Genomic DNA, 17,691 nt, shown 5'->3' with positions numbered 1-17,691 from the left:
AGTGATTATCCTGCCTCAGGCTCCCGAGTGGCTGGGACTACAGGAGTGTGCCACCACACCCGGCTAATTTTTATTTTTTATTTTTTGTATTTTTAGTAGAGCTGGGGTTTCACCATGTTAACCAGGATGGTCTCAATCTCCTGACCTTGTGATTCTCCTGCCTCAGCCTCCCAAAGTGCTGGGATTACAGGCGTGAGCCACTGTACCCGGCCTAGTTGGATAATATTTAAAAATTTGCATGTTTATGAGCTTATAGATTCTTTACCACCATGGTATATTTTAGTCAATGTACTCAAAGTCTTCTGGAATTCCAGAAGTTTTATCAATTTTATTTTCTTCAAACCCAAATTTTCTTTTGGCCCAAGATTTTATTGCAGATATGTTATCAGTCCATCTGTTAACAAGTACTTTATTTGCCTGATGTATTTCTTCAACAACTTGCGGGTCACATTATTTGCATTTTTCAACTTCTGTCTTTAGCTGTTCCCTTTGATCCCAGAGTGAAGAATACTCTTTGGCTAGCATGGTTCTCTCCATCTCATGTTGGCCAATTTTAGTTTTTCTGATGCTTTTCTGTAAGTTTGCATGCTTTTGTATTCTCTGAAACAACTGAGATTTCAGAACCTCCAATTTACAGGTCCTTGCATGAAGAATTTTACTTGGAAAAGCCTGATAATAATGAGAAGTTCCAGTTCTCTCACCAACCATATCATTATCAACTAAACTTTGAAGGACTTTTTTCTTTTACTAACACAGCAGTAATGCCTTTCTCTTTGGGAGCACTCTTCTCCATGTCTTTTTTTTTTTTTTTTTTTTTTTAGAGATGAGTCTTGCTAGGTTGGCCAGGTTGATCTTCAACTCCTGGCCTCAAGCAGTCCTCTTGCATCAACCTCCCAAAAGTGCTGCTATTACAGGCGTGAGCCACTGCGCCTGGCCTTCTCCATCTCTTTTAATTGAAATACATCTTTTGTTTTAAAAAATGTTTCCATCCTGCAGGCTCTCTTTTCTTCTGCACTCAGTCTCTTTTTTCTTTGATATGGTGTGGGCACCAGGCCTTCCAGTGGTGGGGTCTGCACATGGGGTGAGGGGCCAGCTCATTTCTTTTTATTGCTAAATAATTGTCCATTGTCTGATGTACCAGAGTTTATGTATCATCCACCTACTGAAGGACATCTTGGTTACTTCCAGGTTTTGCCAGTTATATGAGAACTTTGTACTTTTTCTGTTCAGTTTTTCTGTAAACCAAAAAAAAATTGCTCTAAAGAATAAATCTATTAATTTTTTTAAAAAAAGAAAAAAGAATCTGTCTCTCCATTCATTCAACAAACATTTGTCAAATATCTAATATGTGCCAAACAAAGAATGAAGTACTAGAAGTAATCAATTACGTAAGACATATTTCTTTCAAGGAGTGTAGTCTAGTGGGAAAAGTAATTCAGCAATTGGAGTGATATTTGTATTTCAGAAGTGTGTATAGAGTGTTATAGGACCCCAGGAAGGGACCGTCTTAGTCTTAGTTGGTATAGGGGAGGGAGAGATAGAAAAGGCTTTTAAGAAGCCATGTTTAGTTGGAGACTTTTAGAATGAGTATCAGTTGACTAGATAAAAATTTGTGTGTGAGGGCGTGGGCACCTTGGGGAGATAATATTCTATATAGAGTAAACAGTATCAGAAAAGGCATGGAAAGAAGAAATGGCATGGCATGAACAGAGAATTACAAAAAGTTCTTTCCTTCGCAAAAGAAAAGATTGCATTTGAGGGTATTCAGGTCATGAAACTAAGAGGGTAAATGATACCATGAAGGGCCCTCTGTGTTAAATGAATTAGAATTGGTTCTATATCCTGAAGGCTAAGGAAAGTTTCTGATTTAGTTAATATGAGAAGATTCCTCTTTTTTTCTTCTTCAAATACATAGAAATGCTGGATAAAATATAAGCTCCCTTTCTCAGTTTTTTTTTTTTTTTTTTTATTATTACTACCTGATTAAGTTTGAAAGCAGACAAAGGAAACCTCCAGATACCAGAAGTGACAAGGAAACTCAAACCCAGATATGAAAGAGAGCTAAAGCCAAAATGGCCAATGGGGAGTGGGAACCATACTTTTAAGTGCTATATGAGGTGAAGAGAAAAGACTTCAGGCTTGAGAAAGTCAGAGAATTGCAATTGACCTGTGTCCTTAAAATTGGGAGCCACAAAAGGCCGTGCTGCCCTTGAGGAACAGTATTCCACAGCATCACTCCCCTGGCTTACAAAAGCAACAGGGACCTGTAAGTGGGGTTATAGGCCTTCAGGGAGTCAGAAACAAGGAATAGGGCCAGAGGGAGAAGATGACCAATGACCCAAGCCTAAGCCAGTCGGCTCATAGCATTCTACTGGCCGCAGTGCTTGGTTCAGGGGTGGTTATGTTTTCTAAAAATTTGTTTAGTTGGAGTGAAGCCCAGGACCACGTTTGATGGTTTGGCTCTTTCTTCCTTCTCTGGTTTTGAAGATGGAAGCATGTAGCTCTGAAGGCTGCTGGTTCCATCTTGTGACAACTTGGAAAGTCAGCCAGGATAAAGATGAACCTCTGAAAGGTGGATGAAGAATCCAAAAAATTCTCCCAGTGTGAGACACTGAATCAAAACATCACTGATTATTTCATCTGCTGGTGATGGCATAATAGATTACTCACACTAACCTCCCACAGATAAAGATTATTGAAATGTAGATTTAAAAATTACATATATACATTTATATATTTGCAACAGCTATTTAAAGGCACTGGAAAGGAAGTGAAAGAAAAGATAAACTCAATCTGAAAGGAAGGAACTTGCCCCTGAAGGTCCTCCCCAGTCTATGCCTGGCTCCAGAGGCAGAAATCTTGGGTAACAGGGCTCAGGACTAGTAGAGCAGCCAGAAACTTAGGCAAAAAGTCTTGGAAGGGGAGGAGATGCAGAAAGATTAGTCACCAAACCTGCATTTAACATCTGCCCAACTCCTTCATATGTGTGGGGAGGCCCAGGAAATGCAATGAAAAAGCAGCACCTGGAAGCCAAAAGAACAGAGAAGAGGTTTCAACAGATGCTGTTGGCAGGGGAGACAGAATTTGGAAATTGAGAGTCCCACCAAATTAACTGCCTGCTAGAACAAAATCCATCTTCAGAGGAATGTAACAGAATCCAGAGTCATGACAACATATTATACATAATATGTAAGAACCAATCCAAAAATCACTAGACATGTGAAGAAACAGGAAAATGTAACAACATTGAAAAGAAAAGTAGTCAATAACAAAATATCTTCAAGATGACCAAGTGTTTGTATTCTAAGTCAAAGCTGTTAAAGCAGTCATTATAAATATGCTTAAGGACTATGAAAGAAAATATGTGTATAGTAATTGAACAAGTAGAAAACCTCAAACAGAGAAAGGGAAATTTTTTCTTTTTTCCTTTTTTTTTTTTTCTATGAGATGGAGCCTCACTCTGTTGCCCAGGCTGGAGTGCAGTGGTGTGGTTTCAGCTTACTGCAAGCTCTGCTTCCCAGGTTCGAGCTATTCTCCTGCCTCAGCCTCCTGAGTACCTGGGATTAAAAGCATGTACCACCACACCTGGCTAATTTTTTTATTTTTAGTAGAGACAGGGTTTCACCGTGTTGGCCAGGCTGGTGCCGAATCCCTGACCTCAGGTGATCCACCCACCTTGGCCTCCCAAGAGACACTTTTTAAAAGTGAAAATTATAAAACACTAAAGTATAATAACTGAAATGAAAAATGGACCTTACAGCAGATTTGGGACATCAAAGAGTCAATTAACTTGAAGACATCAATAGAAAACACTCAAAGAGCAGAGAGAAAAAAGACTCATGAAAACTAGATAGAGCCTATGAGACCTCTAGGACACTAGCAAGCAGTCTAAGCATACATGTAAGTAGAGTTCCTAAAAGAGCAAAGAGAGAAAATGGGGCAAAAAATTTTGAGAAAATTTCACCAACAGTAAAATTTGGTGAAAAAATATCAACTTATAGATCCAGGAAGCTTAACAAACCCCAAGAAGAATAAGCACAAAGTTAACCACATCAGATACATTTTAATAAAACTGCTGAAATCTTGGCTGCAGTGAGAGAAGAACAACCCTTTACACACAGGGGAGCAATAATACATAATTACAACTGACTTCTCGTTAGACACAGTGGAGGCCAAAAACAATGGCATTACATCATTAGATTTCTACAAGAAATAACGTGCCACTCTAGAATTTTTTTTTTTTTTTTTTTTTTTTTTGAGTCAGGGTCTCACTCTGTCACCCAGACTGGCATGCAGTGGTGCAATCTTGGCTCACTGCAACCTCCATCTCCTGAATTCAAGCAATTATCATGCCTCAGCCTTCCAAGTAACTGGGATTACAGGCATGCATCACCACGCCCAGCTGATTTTTGTATTTTTAGTAGAGTCGGGGTTTTGCCATGCTGGGCAGCCTAGTCTCAAACCCCGGAGTTCAAGCTATCTGCCCACCTTGGCCTTACAAAGTGCTGGGATTACAGGCATGTGCTACCATACCCGGCCTCTAGAATTACATATCCAGAAAAACTAGTCTTCAGGAATGAAGGTTAACTAAAGATATTTTTCAGAGAAAAACAAGAATTCTTCACCAGCAGACCTGTAATATAAGAAATGCTAAAATAAGTTCTTCAGGCTGAAGAACTAATACTAGAAATAACACTGCAAATGACACTAACTGGTAACTCATTCAGAAATGAATGAAGATCAATAGAAATGGCAAATCAGTGAATAAATATGAAAGACTATAGATTATTTTCTTAATTTCTTTAAAAGACATACTAATGGTTAAAGAAAAATTAAAGCACTGTTTTGTAGGGTTTATAACAGTAGCACAAAGGACTGGGATAAATAGAATTTTGCTGTTACAGACATCTATATTTAGTGTTTATTGGTACAGCATTAACTGTAGATTGTATTAGTTATGGATGTATATTTTAATCCTAAAGCAACCAGTAAAACAAAAGTACAAAGAGTTCAGCAAAGGACAATAAAGGCTCACAAAATACTAGTTTACATCCACTAGGATGACTATAATAAAAAAGAACAATAACAAGTGTTCACAAGCATGTGGAGAAATAGGAACTCATACACTGCTAGTGGAAGTGTGCAATATTGCAGCTACTTTGTAAAATAGTTTAGTAGTTTTTTAACAAGTCAAATATAGAGTTACATAAGACCCAGCAGTTCTACTCCTAGATATATACCCAATGGAAATGAAAACCCACATCCACAGAAAAACATATACATGGATGTTAATAGTAGTCTTATTTAAAATAGTAAAAAAGTGGAAACAATCCAAATGTCCATCAGTTGATGAATGGAAAAATAAAATGTAGTATATCCATACAGTGGCATATTGTTCAGCAATAAAAAGAAATGAAGTACTGATTCATGTTGTAACATGGATGAATCTTGAAAAGTTATGTTAAGTGAAAAAAGCTAGTCACAGAAGACCACATATTGTATTATCATTTATATAAAACATCTAGAATAAGCAAATCTATAGAGAAAGAGAGTTGATTCGTAGTTGCTTTGGGCTGGGGGAATAAGGGGAAGGACAGCTAATGAGTACAGGGTTTCTTTGAAGGGGATGAAAATGATCTATAATTAGATTGTGGTGATGTTTTTACAACCCTATGAATATAGTTTTTAAAACATTGAATTGGGCCAGGCGCAGTGGCTCATGCCTGTAACCCCAGCACTTGGGGAGGCTGAGGTGGGAGAATTGCTTGAGCCCAGGAGTTTGAGACCTTGAGACCAGCCTGGGCAACACAGTAAGATCTCATCTCTATTAAAAAAAAAAAAAATTAACTGGGCGTGGTGACATGCACCTGTAGTCCCAACTATTTGGGAAACTGAGATGGGAGGATCACTTGTGCACAGAAGATCAAGGCTGTGACCTTGTGGGGCTATGATCGCCACTGCACTCCATCCTAGGTGACAAAACAAAACCCTGTCTCAAAACAACAACAACAACAAAACATTGAATTCTATACTTTAAATCGGTGAATTGTAATATGAGTTGTATTTCAATAAAGCTATTTTTAAAAGACAATACTGAATTTTTTTTCAGTTCACCCCAAAAGAGGAACAGAGAAACAGCAAACAGATGAGACAAATAGAAAACACTAAAATGGCCAGTCCAGCCAAATCCAGCCAAATTAAATGTAAATCGACTTAACATTACAATTAAAAGATAGAGATTGTCAAGTTGGATAAAAGCAGTACCCAACTATAAACTGTCTACAAGGCATGCACTTAACAAAAAGGTACAAAGCTTCAAAGTAAAAGGATGGAAAAGGATATACCATGTAAACATAAATAGAGTTAGAATAGATATTTTAATAATGGAAAAGATGGACTTCAAGGAGTACTACCAGAGATAAACAGGGACATTTTATAATTTTTAAAACTCAATATATCAGAGAGACATAATCCCAAATGTATATATGCCTAATTAGCTTCAAAATACATAAAGCATAAAACTGACAGATGGAAGAAAGGATTCAAGTCTACAGTCATACTTGGAGATTTTCATATCCCTTTTAGAGCAGTTAGTAGAACAACTAGGCCAAAAGTCTGTACAGATAGAGAAGATTTTAATAGCACTGTTAACCAGCTTGCCCCAGTTAATATTTATAGAACCTAATACCCAACAAATACAGAATAAACAGTCTTTTTAGGTACCATGGAACTTTTACCAAGATAGACCATATCCAGGGCCATGAAACAAGTACTTTACAAGTTTCAGAAGATTGAGATCTAACAGAGTATGTTTTCTGATTACAACTGAATTAAACTATAAGTCAGTAACAAAAAGATATTTGGAAAATCTCCAAAGACTTAGAAATTAAACGGTATATTTCTGAAAATATTTTGAACTGAATGATAATAAAAAATGTGTTAGCATTTTGGGGATGCAGTTAAAGCATTGCTTACAGAGAAATTTATAGCTTTAATTGTTCATATTAGAAAGGAAGAAGTATTAAAATGTAATATTTAAGTTACCAGAAGCTGGAAAAAAATAAGCAAATTAAACCCAAGAAAGAAGAAAGTAAAGACAATAGCAGATGGCAGTTAATTAGAAAATAGGCAATAGAAACAATAAATAAAACCAAAATGGGTTTTTTCAAAAGATAAAAAAATTTGAAAACCCCTAGAAAAAGCTCATTGTACCAATACTGATAATGAAGGAGGAGCATCATTATGTATCTGTAAACTTCAAAAAGATAATCAAATTCGAAAAACAACTTTATGCCAATAAATTTGATGCCTTCGATGAAACAAATTCCTGGAAAAATGTAACTTTCCAAAACTGACACAAAATTAAATTTAAAAACTGAATAGTCTTGGCTGGGCACGGTGGCTCACGCCTGTAATCCCAGCACTTCGGGAGGCTGAGGAGGGTGGATCACGAGGTCAGAAGTTCAAGACCAGCCAGGCCAACATGGTGAAACCCCGTCTCTACTAAAAATACAAAAATAAGCCAGGCATGGTGGTACACGCCTGTAATACCAGCTACTCGGGAGGCTGAGGCAGGAAAATTACTGCATCTGGGAGGTGGAGGTTGCAGTGAGCTGAGATCGTGCCGCTGCACTCCAGCCTGGGTGGCAGAGCGAGACTCTTGTCTCAAAAAAACCCCAAAAACCAAAAAACAAACAAAAAACCCAAAAAACTGAATAGTCTTCTGTGTGTCAAAGAAATTCGCTTTGTGATAGAAAACATTCCTACCGAGAAAACTTCAGGCCCAGGGAGTATCACAAGTAAATTCTCAGACATTTATGAAAGAGACTGTAAAATCTAACAAACGGCTTCAGAAAATAAAGGAAGAAGAAATAACTTATCAACTAATTTTGTGAGGCTAGTGTAATTCACATACTAACATCTAGTAAAGATATTATGAAAAGTTAAAAATCTCTTATGAACATACATAAAACTCTTTAACAAAATATTAACAAATTGAATCCAGCTATAAATAAAAGAATTAATAGAACATGATCAAATGGGTTTTGTCCCAGGAATATAAGATTGGTTTTGTATTTGAAAATAAATAAATGTAATCCACCATATTAATGATAAGGAAAAGAAATGTGGCCATCTCAATAGACACAGAAAAAGCATTTGACCAAAATCAGCATGGGGCTTAAATAAAATTCAGCAAACTGGAATTAGAAGATAGTTTCATCAGTCTGATAAAGGGCATCTACAACATGCCTTCAGCTAACATCATTCTTAATAATAAGCCCCTGAGGACTATGCCTTTAAAACCTGGAACAAGGCAAGGGCAGGGTGCCGAAGGCCCATGGGACATGACCAACTCAGCATTCCACTGGAGGCTATATGATCTAACAACAAACTATTTATCATGAATGCAGGATGTGAGCAAACTTACAACTGCTCCTGCCGACAGGTTTGCTGGAGGCAGTCATTCCCTGGCACTGAGGTTATCTACTGTGACATCTAGAGCCTGTTGTTCAAGGAATGCAGTCTTGCAAGCCTACTCTGGACCGAGCAGCTGACCCCTTCTTCCACCCCACTTCTCACTATCTCTTTTGCTTAATAAATACGAAGGGCTGTGTAAAACTCAGGGCCCTTGTCCACTAGAGGCAAGGTGCCCCCCACCCCTTCTTCCAAATACACTCTTTTGTCTTTGTCTTTTATTCCTGCATTTGCCCCTGCTTTGTTCAGTCTCCCTAGGACTGTGCGGGTTACACAGTGATGCCTCGAACAGCGACAGAATTGGGTGCTCCACAGGCAAGGATACCATTCCCAAAATTTCTACTCAACATTTTTCTGAATGTCCTTGCCAATGCAATAAGGCAAGGAGAAGAAAAAAAAATAAAGATTAAAAAGGAAGAAGTAAAAACGCCCTATTCTCAAACTATTTATATAGTATAATATCCTAAGGAATCAATTTTAAAAGTACTGTAAACAGTAAGTAAACTTAACAAAGTCTTGAGATAGAAGGGCAATAAAAAATTAGTTGTATTTTTACTTAAATAAGATTTAAAAACCAGTTGTCTTTTAATAGCACCAAAATACTTAAGAATAAATTTAACAAACAGGCACACCTCTACACCGAAAAGTATAAAATACTGCTGAGAGAAATTTAAAAAGGTGTAAATAAATGGAGAAGTATGTTATTTGAGTCCCTAAATTCTGTTTCAGTTGAAGCCAATTAGAGATAGATTTTCCATCGACTTATAATGAAGAGTCTCAAGTAATATGCCGGAGATTGTAGTTTTGTTTTTGTTTTGTTTTGTTTTGTTTCTAAATATTCCATCATTTCTGTGTAACACTAAGCCTGATGATTGGATTTGAGTTTAGCAGACCTGCCCCAGATGGAAGCCTGTTAAGATACCAGGAATTAGATTAGAAGTTATGCTCATCAACTATGCAGCTGTAGATTAGAGCAGATTTCACTAGCACATATGTTGACAGAATGGGGCCAGTGGTGGTTCATATACCTGTTTGTTATCAAATACCAGGTCTAGATGTTTTTCTCATCCTCAAGTGAGAGATCACATAACAATACGGGACTTATAAAACTTTCTGAACAAAGGGAACATCATTATGAAGATTTAGAGGAAGTGCAACTCTCTGAAAATTATTTATTATAGACATGTAAGAAATTTCAAAACTTTTCTAGCATCCTTAGTTGATTTAGGAAGATACAGCCTCTGTGGAACTGAAATATAAAAGTATGAGGAACAGGCTGAGTGAGGTGGCTCATGCTTGTAATCCCAGCACTTTGGGAGGCCAAGGCAGGCGGTAACAAGATCAGGAGTTCGAGACCAGCCTGGCCAATATGGTGAAATCCCGTCTCTACTAAAAATACAAAAATTAGCCGGGCATGGTGATGGGCACCTGTAGCCCCAGCTACTCGGGAGGCAGGCAGGAGAATCGTTTGAACCCAGGAGGCAGAGGTTGCAGTGAGCCGAGATCGTGCCACTGCACTCCAGCCTAGGCGACAGAACGAGACTCCATCCCAAAAAAGCAAAAACAAACACACACACACAAAAAGTATAAGGAACAAATAGGCTGAGATGAAAAGGGAACAATAAACATGGAAAGCTACAGGTAAACTGGACATGTAATAGCAGTGAAGATATAAACGGAAGAGAGTGAAAAGCAGGATTCACCCTGAGGTGTACTGAAGTAATGATGTGGAAAACACATTTGAGAAATATTCTCTAAATGCAGAGGAAAAAAAAGAAAGGAGATGAAAACTGTGAGGGAGATGGTAGCTATGGATGACAGACTTTTCTACATCACCAGTGCCAGAACTTGTGAGCCAAAGTTTTCAGGGGAAAAGGTTGTGACTGGAGAGTGTTGTACCGGCTGCATTTTGTTTCATTCTTGAAGGTTACAGACATTCATGTATGCCAGGTTTCAAAATATGCTGTGCACATAGCCTTCTTGGAGAACAAAAACAAATGAACGAAGTTTTAATTGACTGAAAGACAAATCAAAATGAACTTAAGAATAGGATTGATGTTACTAAACACCTTCAGACTTCCAGAGGACTGCCAGCAAGTACAGGGCTCTCCCGAGTTCTTAGAATCCTCAGCAAACCACATTGATTGAACTGAGTCCATGGATGAGGCTGCAGGAATGTGTGTCGTGTTGGCATCTGGATTGCACTTAAAAGCAAACAGTTCCCTCATGAGTTATTCTCCCCAGACAGAATTGTGTAGTTGGGCAAAATAATTCATCTGGTAAACCCTCTCCCTAAGGCATTATTTACCACAAGATCCAGAAGTTCAATTAAATAAGATTATAGTACAATAATGCTTAAAAAACAAACAAAAAACTCCAAAAAAACTGAAAATATTTCAAATGTTAAAAAATTAAATGACTACTAAGTTGTCGTGATTTTTAAATCTTCTACTTTTGAAATGAGCATGTAGTTTTCAATTAAAAAAAGCTATAGATAAAGGAAAATTGATTAAAATGCTGTTAACTAAGCAAAAGGGCATACAAAATAGTGAAACAAAAGCCAGAAACAATTAAGATTTTAATTAAACAGTTAAACTAGAGAACATAAATATTATATAAACAATAGTATTAGCTTAAACAATGTAAAAAGGAACATTTAAAACACTAAACTTTTTAGATTTAAAATTCTTAAATTTTAAAAACAGACATTAAGTTCCTTGTGACTGCTCTACCAGGAAAAAAAAAAAAAAAAAACAGACAATAAATGTGAAGTCTTAATTTCTTTGTGCAGTAACCTCCAACCTGAGGCAAACAATTAGAGCACATTCTGATGGCCTTCAAGCTTCAGGGCTTTACGGGTAATTGTTCTTTGGTTGGAGAACCAAGGGCTGAGGATAGAACTCCTGGTCCCTTTCCTTGTACCTTTTATAGATGACTTGCTTTCACTTCTTAGTGACTACCCTGGTTTGATACTTGAAAACAGAGGCAGGATCAAACTTTTAGCCTTCACTTTGGATCCTGTTCTAACTAACTGCCCAACTCTGAGGAGCTGGTCTTTCACCAGACAGTACTTCCACTCCAGAGATGTCCTGCCCAAGACTGACTCCCGCTCAGCCAGGTTCCTCAGGTTCCGTTGTCCTCCTGTCCTCAAAGGCACTTAGGATGCAGCAAACTGTCTTATTTTTTTACTCCCTACTAGCAAATTCTGCTTTCTAATTAGTAAGCCTATATATGCTACCTTATACTTTTGTCGATTTTTTTGAAACACATTGCATTTTCTATATACATCCTCTGGATTTGGTCTGATATGGTCATCTTTGTGTTCTCTCCTTTGGGCTCTCTTTTTCTGGGACATCGTTCACAATTTGTCCATCCTGAGTGTGTTTCCATAGCAGTTGAAAACCAAAACACAATTGGTTTCTCAATACAGTTATAAACTCCTGAAATCAACAGTGTCTGAGGGCTGAAATCGTGTCTCATACTTTTCTTACGCAACCTAGAATAAAGCAGCTTGGTATTAAAAGAAAAATACTAAAGTGTCAGTAACAGCAGCAAGTAGCATTTCTTTGGCTCTGCATTACCCTCCTAACTGTGGAAACTGGCTTCCTCCAACCCCTTCCCCAACTAGTCCAGGGAGTCCTCAGGGATAGCTCAAGTTTGCCTTTGACTACAGTTCTTTCTGTGGGTGGCCATTTCCCCCAGCCTATATTCCATGAATGTTTTTCTCTGAGATACCATGCCCCACACCCCTTTCCTTCCTCTTACACTCTGGCTCCTATGCAAAATCTACTGCCACCCCCATGCTCTGATACACAATGTTCTCTGAGACTCAGTTCTTTGGTTTGGTTCTTCAGCTGGTCTAGTTCAAGCGATGCATTGCCCTGCCTCTGCAATACCAACCCGTTCTCTTTACCGTAGCTTATGTGCTTGGATTCACTTTCCTTTAGAATGAATTTTTTCCTAGGAGGATGCTGGAGCCACAGAACAAGTGTTCCCTGCTTCATGGGCTAACTCACTAACCAACCATATTAAAACATCTGTTAGTCTTCTAAGGTTGAGTGAAGAAACTATCTTCTCCAAGATGTCCTTTCAGAATTCCCTCTGCCTCTATCACCTCCAGCTAGATATATATCTCTTCTTTGTACCACGGTTACTCTGAATATGTCCTGGTATATCAGTCCCTTCTCATGCTGCTAATAAAGACATACTTGATACTGGGTAATTTATAAGGAAAGAGATTTAATTGACTCACAGTTCCACGTGGTTGGAGAAGCCTCACAATCATGGTGGAAGGCAAAGGAGGAGCAAAGTCACGTCTTACATGGTGGCAGGCAAGGAGAGCTTGGGCAGGGGAACTCCCATTTATAAAACCATCAGGTCTCATGAGACTTATTCACTACCATGAGAACAGTATGGGGGAAACCGCCCCCATTATTCGTTTATCTCCACTGGCCCCGCCCTTAACACATGGGGATTATTACAATTCAAGGTGAGATTTGGGTGATGATATAGACAAATCATATCACTTGGATATAGTTTTTATCATATTAGATGGTAATTATCTTTTTACTTACCCGATTCCCCATCTAAACTATGAGTTGATTGAAGGAAGGAGTCATGTCTCATGCATCTTTGAATTCTGAATGTTTAGCTTAGTTCTTGTCAGTAGGTTCTATAGAGTCGGAAGTTGAGCCTATGATGTACTTGTGTACAACACGATAGATTTGGCTCAAATATTACATCATGTTGATTAATGGCAGTTTTCCATTTGATAAGAATTATCTGGTTCTTTTTCCTTTAAGATTGATGTCAAATCAATTTATTAGACATTTTGATGAGCACCCATGTATCCTAAGTACTGCCTTGTCCCTTGGATATATGGAAATTAGTAAGACATGGTTCCTGCCCAGAAGAAACTTCCCTGGGTCTCCCTTCCTCCATTTCTTTGTTCTTCCTTCTCATTCATCCTTGTCTGGATAAATTTTTACTGAGCCTGGATTTGCATCTAATGGAGTAAATAAACGTAAGGAGGTTAATTATAGCATAGTATACTCAGAGTAACAATCAAAGTGTGTTCCAGATATAGAGATAGCACGGAAGAAAGCATGATAGAATTCTTAGGGTGATACGGAGTATCCTGGAGGAGGTGACTTCTGAGTGAGTTATCAAGGGTGAAAAGACACTCTCCATGCTCAGGTCAGTGAAAGGTACTCCGAAAGAAGAAAGAGAATATGCAAAGGCCTAGAGAAGTGAAAGTACCATGTCTTCCAGAAACAATAAGTACTTTGGTATTGTTGCAACATTAAGTTCAGTAGAATGATGATGCAAGCGGTGGTGAGAGATGAGGCTAGGATAATAGGCAATATTTTTAAGTGCCAAAATCTTTTATGTTTAGGTGACTTTTTAGTTAAGAGAATGGTAAGGTCTCTAATATAGCTGATGATATTTATAATCCAAACATGAAGCCATATATTGCTTTACACAAAGTTCTGTGGTCATCTAGCTATATTTTAGTGTTTATTGTATAGGTGGATGAGAATAAAAAAGAAGATGCTCCCTGGAGTTTATAGTCTTGTTGAGGATACAGAATATATCCACACAGACAGTTTAGAGCAGGAGTTCCCAACTCCCAGGCTGCAGACCAGTACCAGCCCATGACTTGTTAGGAACCAGGCTGCACAGCAGGAGGTGAGTGGTGGGCGGGCAGCATTACTGCCTGAGCTCTGCCTCCTGTCACATCAGCGGTGGCATTAGATTCTCACCGGAGCTGGAACCCTGTTGTGAACTGTGCATGCGAGGGATCTAGGTTGCCTGCTCCTTATGAAAATCTAACTAATGCCTGATGATCTGAGGTGGAACAATTTCATCCTGAAACATCGCCCCACCTCACCGCCACTCCCCACCCCATCTGTTGAAAAACCGTCTTCCATGGAACCCGTCCCTGGTGTCAAAAAGTTTGGGGACTGCTTGTTTAGATAGAGCACTTAGCAAGCAATCTACAGACTGGTGCCAATCAAAATTGTAAAGGTGGGGTATAAGCACAATCTTGATGGAGTTGTAGGAATGATTAGGAGAGTGTGTAATTAGAAAGAGACAACCTGATTTTGGGCTTAAGAAAAACAAGTTCCATAAGAGCTAGCTGAGCGTGGAAAATGCAAAATTGAGGAATGTACTTATAAATTAGAAACTTCTTGATGTTCTGTAGTTTACCATAAAGAAATGGCTCCTGACCGGACGCGGTGGCTTATGCCGATAATTCCAGCATTTTGGGAGGCCAAGGCGGGCAGGTCATCTGAGATTAAGAGTTCAAGATCAGCCTGGCCAACACGGTGAAACCCCATCTCTACAGAAATATAAAAATTAGCCAGGCATGATGGTGGGTGCCTGTAATCCCGGCTACTCCAGAGGCTCAGGTGGGAGAATCGCTTGAACCCAGGAGGTGGAGGTTGCAGTGAGCTGAGATCGAGCCATTTCACTCCAGCCTGGGTGACAGAGTGAACTCTGTCTCAGAAAAAAAAAGACATGACTCCTTACCTAGACCAACAAGTAATCATCTTTAAGCCTTATAATATAAAACAAAAAACAAATTTGTTTTTCTTTATCATAAATACATTTATTTTCTTATTCTCTACTAAGGACGGGAGCCTATGTGTTACGTCTTTAGTTAACAGTTATTTTCCACTATTTTTATTTGTATCTTTAGATATTCAGATTGCCCTAGACATTGTTTATTGTTTATATAAAATGGGTCTCTGGGTTTCTGCCAAACTACTGTCAGCCCATACTACACAGGGACTATCTTAGGCCCTCCTTTCATCTCTTTATTATCAAAAATTCACCACAGCCTCTGCCCTTTTCCTTATGGAATATAGGAACCCAAACCTTCTCCTTGCCCCACTAGTTCCTCCCATTCCCACAACTCTCTGGTTGGGTATTCTTCTTCCATTGAGCTAGCGTGGACTTTTGGCAGGCCATGGGGGTTTCTATGCATACCTTCCTAGAACCTTTGATCAGTACATACATTTTACACTTATATAAACTCAAACTTAGGAGGAGGTGTGTTTTAATCCTCCAAAAGAAGAATGGGGGAACCTTTCACTTTGCATTTATATAATTTATAAATTGTTTAAGTTTGACAACGAGCATTTGCTGTTTTTGTAACTGAAAAGTAAAGATGGTTCAATTTTGAAAAATGAAATCAGGAATAGAGCCTTTTCTACCATTTCAGGTCTATTAAATGAACCTATCTATCTATATGTGTACATACATGCACACACCCCACTACCAACGTAGTGCAAAATAGTGTTGAAAAACTCATAATAATTTGGAAAGCAAAAGCCATAAAAATGTTGATACTGTATGATCTGAGAACTCTACTTTTGAGAAACAACTTAATGAAATAATTCAAAGGAATGAAAATCTAAAAAATCTATATGTAGCCTTGTCTAGAGGCAGAAAAGTTGGGGAAAGAAAACTTTAAAGTCAACATAGGGGGAAGAGTTAGGTAAATAATGATACATCAACTAGCTAGAATATTATTGCAACACTGAAAATGACTATTATAAAAACTATGTTAACAACATTGAATGTTTACAGTACGAAGAGAAAAGAATACACAATTATATATACACTGATTATAGCTGTGTATAAAATGAATTGCATGTGGACAACTAGAAAGGAAAGTGGATAATGAAAACAGCTGTTCTAGTGTATTGGAATTATGGGCAAGTTTTGAAATTTTATTGAATGCTTTTTCAGTACATAGGAAAAATTTGAGTTTCAGATTGCCAGTTAATTTAAATTATTGTTATTCTGAGAGTTTTGCAGCAAAAAGAAGGAAGGACTCTGGAATCTGAGCCCCTTTCTTCTTTCTCTCATGGACCGAAATAATTACATTGTGGGAAATAAGGAAACTTCTGCTTTCTTAGAAACTTATAAAAATGAACATTATCAGGGTAATGATACTGGAATGGCCTCCTGGGGGAGATTGTAGACTCCATTTTCAGAGATTCTTAAGAAAAATTAGAAAGCGGTATTGATTGATTTATTTATATTACAAAAGATGGATTGGTCGAATGCAGTGACTCATGCCTGTAATCCCAGCACTTTGGGAGACCGAGGTGGGCAGATCACCTGAGGTCAGGAGTTCGAGACCAACTGTTTGGTGAAACCCTGTCTCTACTAAACATACGAAAATTAGCTGGGCGTTGTGGTGGGCACATGTAATCCCAGCTACTTGGAAGGCTGAGACAGGAAATCACCTGAACCTGGGAGGTGGAAGTTGCAGCGAGCCTAGATTGCGCCATTGCACTCCAGCCTGGGTGACAACAGTAAAACTCCGTCTCAAAAAAAAAAAAAAAGGTGGATCAAATCTGACCATTTTTGTAACAGCTTTATTGAAATAAAATTCATTGTGTGCTACAAAATCCTTTTAAAGCACACAATTCAGTAATTATTAATAGATTCACAGTTCTACAACCATTGCCACTCTCTAATTTTAGAACATTATTATTAAAATACCCATTAGCCATCACACCCCATTGCTCCCTCCCCCAGCCTCTGACAACCAGTAATCTACTTTCTATCTCTGTGGATTTGCCTATTCTAGACATTTCATGTAAATGGAATCATACAATATGTGGACTTTTGTACTTTTCTTCTTTTACTTAGCAGAATGTTTTCAAGGTTCATCCATGTTGTAGCATGTATCAATACTTCGTTTCCTTTTATAGTTAAATAATATTCCATTGTGTGATATACCTCATTTTGTTTATCTACTCATCAGTTGATAGACATTTGGATTGTTTCCATTTTTGGACTATTATGAGTAATGCTGCTATGAGTATTTGTGTACAGATTTTTGTGTGGACATATATTTTTAGTTCTTTTGAATATATACCTAAGAATGAAGTTGCTGGGTCATGTTGTAAGCCTTTGTGTGGAACTGTCAAACTGTTTTCCAAGGTAGCCGCACCATTTTACATCCCAACTAGCAATGAAGGAGAGTTCCCAGATGATCTTTTGACATCCCCTTCCAGTTCTTAACACACTGCTTGTTAAATAGGAAACCCAAGAATAGATGCTAACTATTCTTACTGATATTGTCCTCACTATTATTAGGGAAAGCTGATAATTACCTTGAGATACATTAACTATATGTAAAATGAAGTTCCTGTATTATTTCCTTTACTACACTGCATCTTGCTTTTGTTATTC

At 38.1% G+C, this 17,691-nt stretch overlaps 1 pseudogene; it reads right to left on the bottom strand.

The window, feature by feature from the left end:
- Positions 1-279: 279 nt before the first annotated feature.
- LOC105532133 lies at positions 280-11,830 on the bottom strand (annotated as a pseudogene).
- Between the last annotated feature and the right edge of the window lie 5,861 nt (positions 11,831-17,691).

The sequence above is a fragment of the Mandrillus leucophaeus genome, unplaced genomic scaffold (genome assembly GCF_000951045.1).
Source record: "Mandrillus leucophaeus isolate KB7577 unplaced genomic scaffold, Mleu.le_1.0 Scaffold933, whole genome shotgun sequence".
In the NCBI taxonomy this organism is placed as follows: Eukaryota; Metazoa; Chordata; class Mammalia; order Primates; family Cercopithecidae; genus Mandrillus; species Mandrillus leucophaeus.
This window is presented reverse-complemented; position numbering and strand designations above follow the sequence as displayed.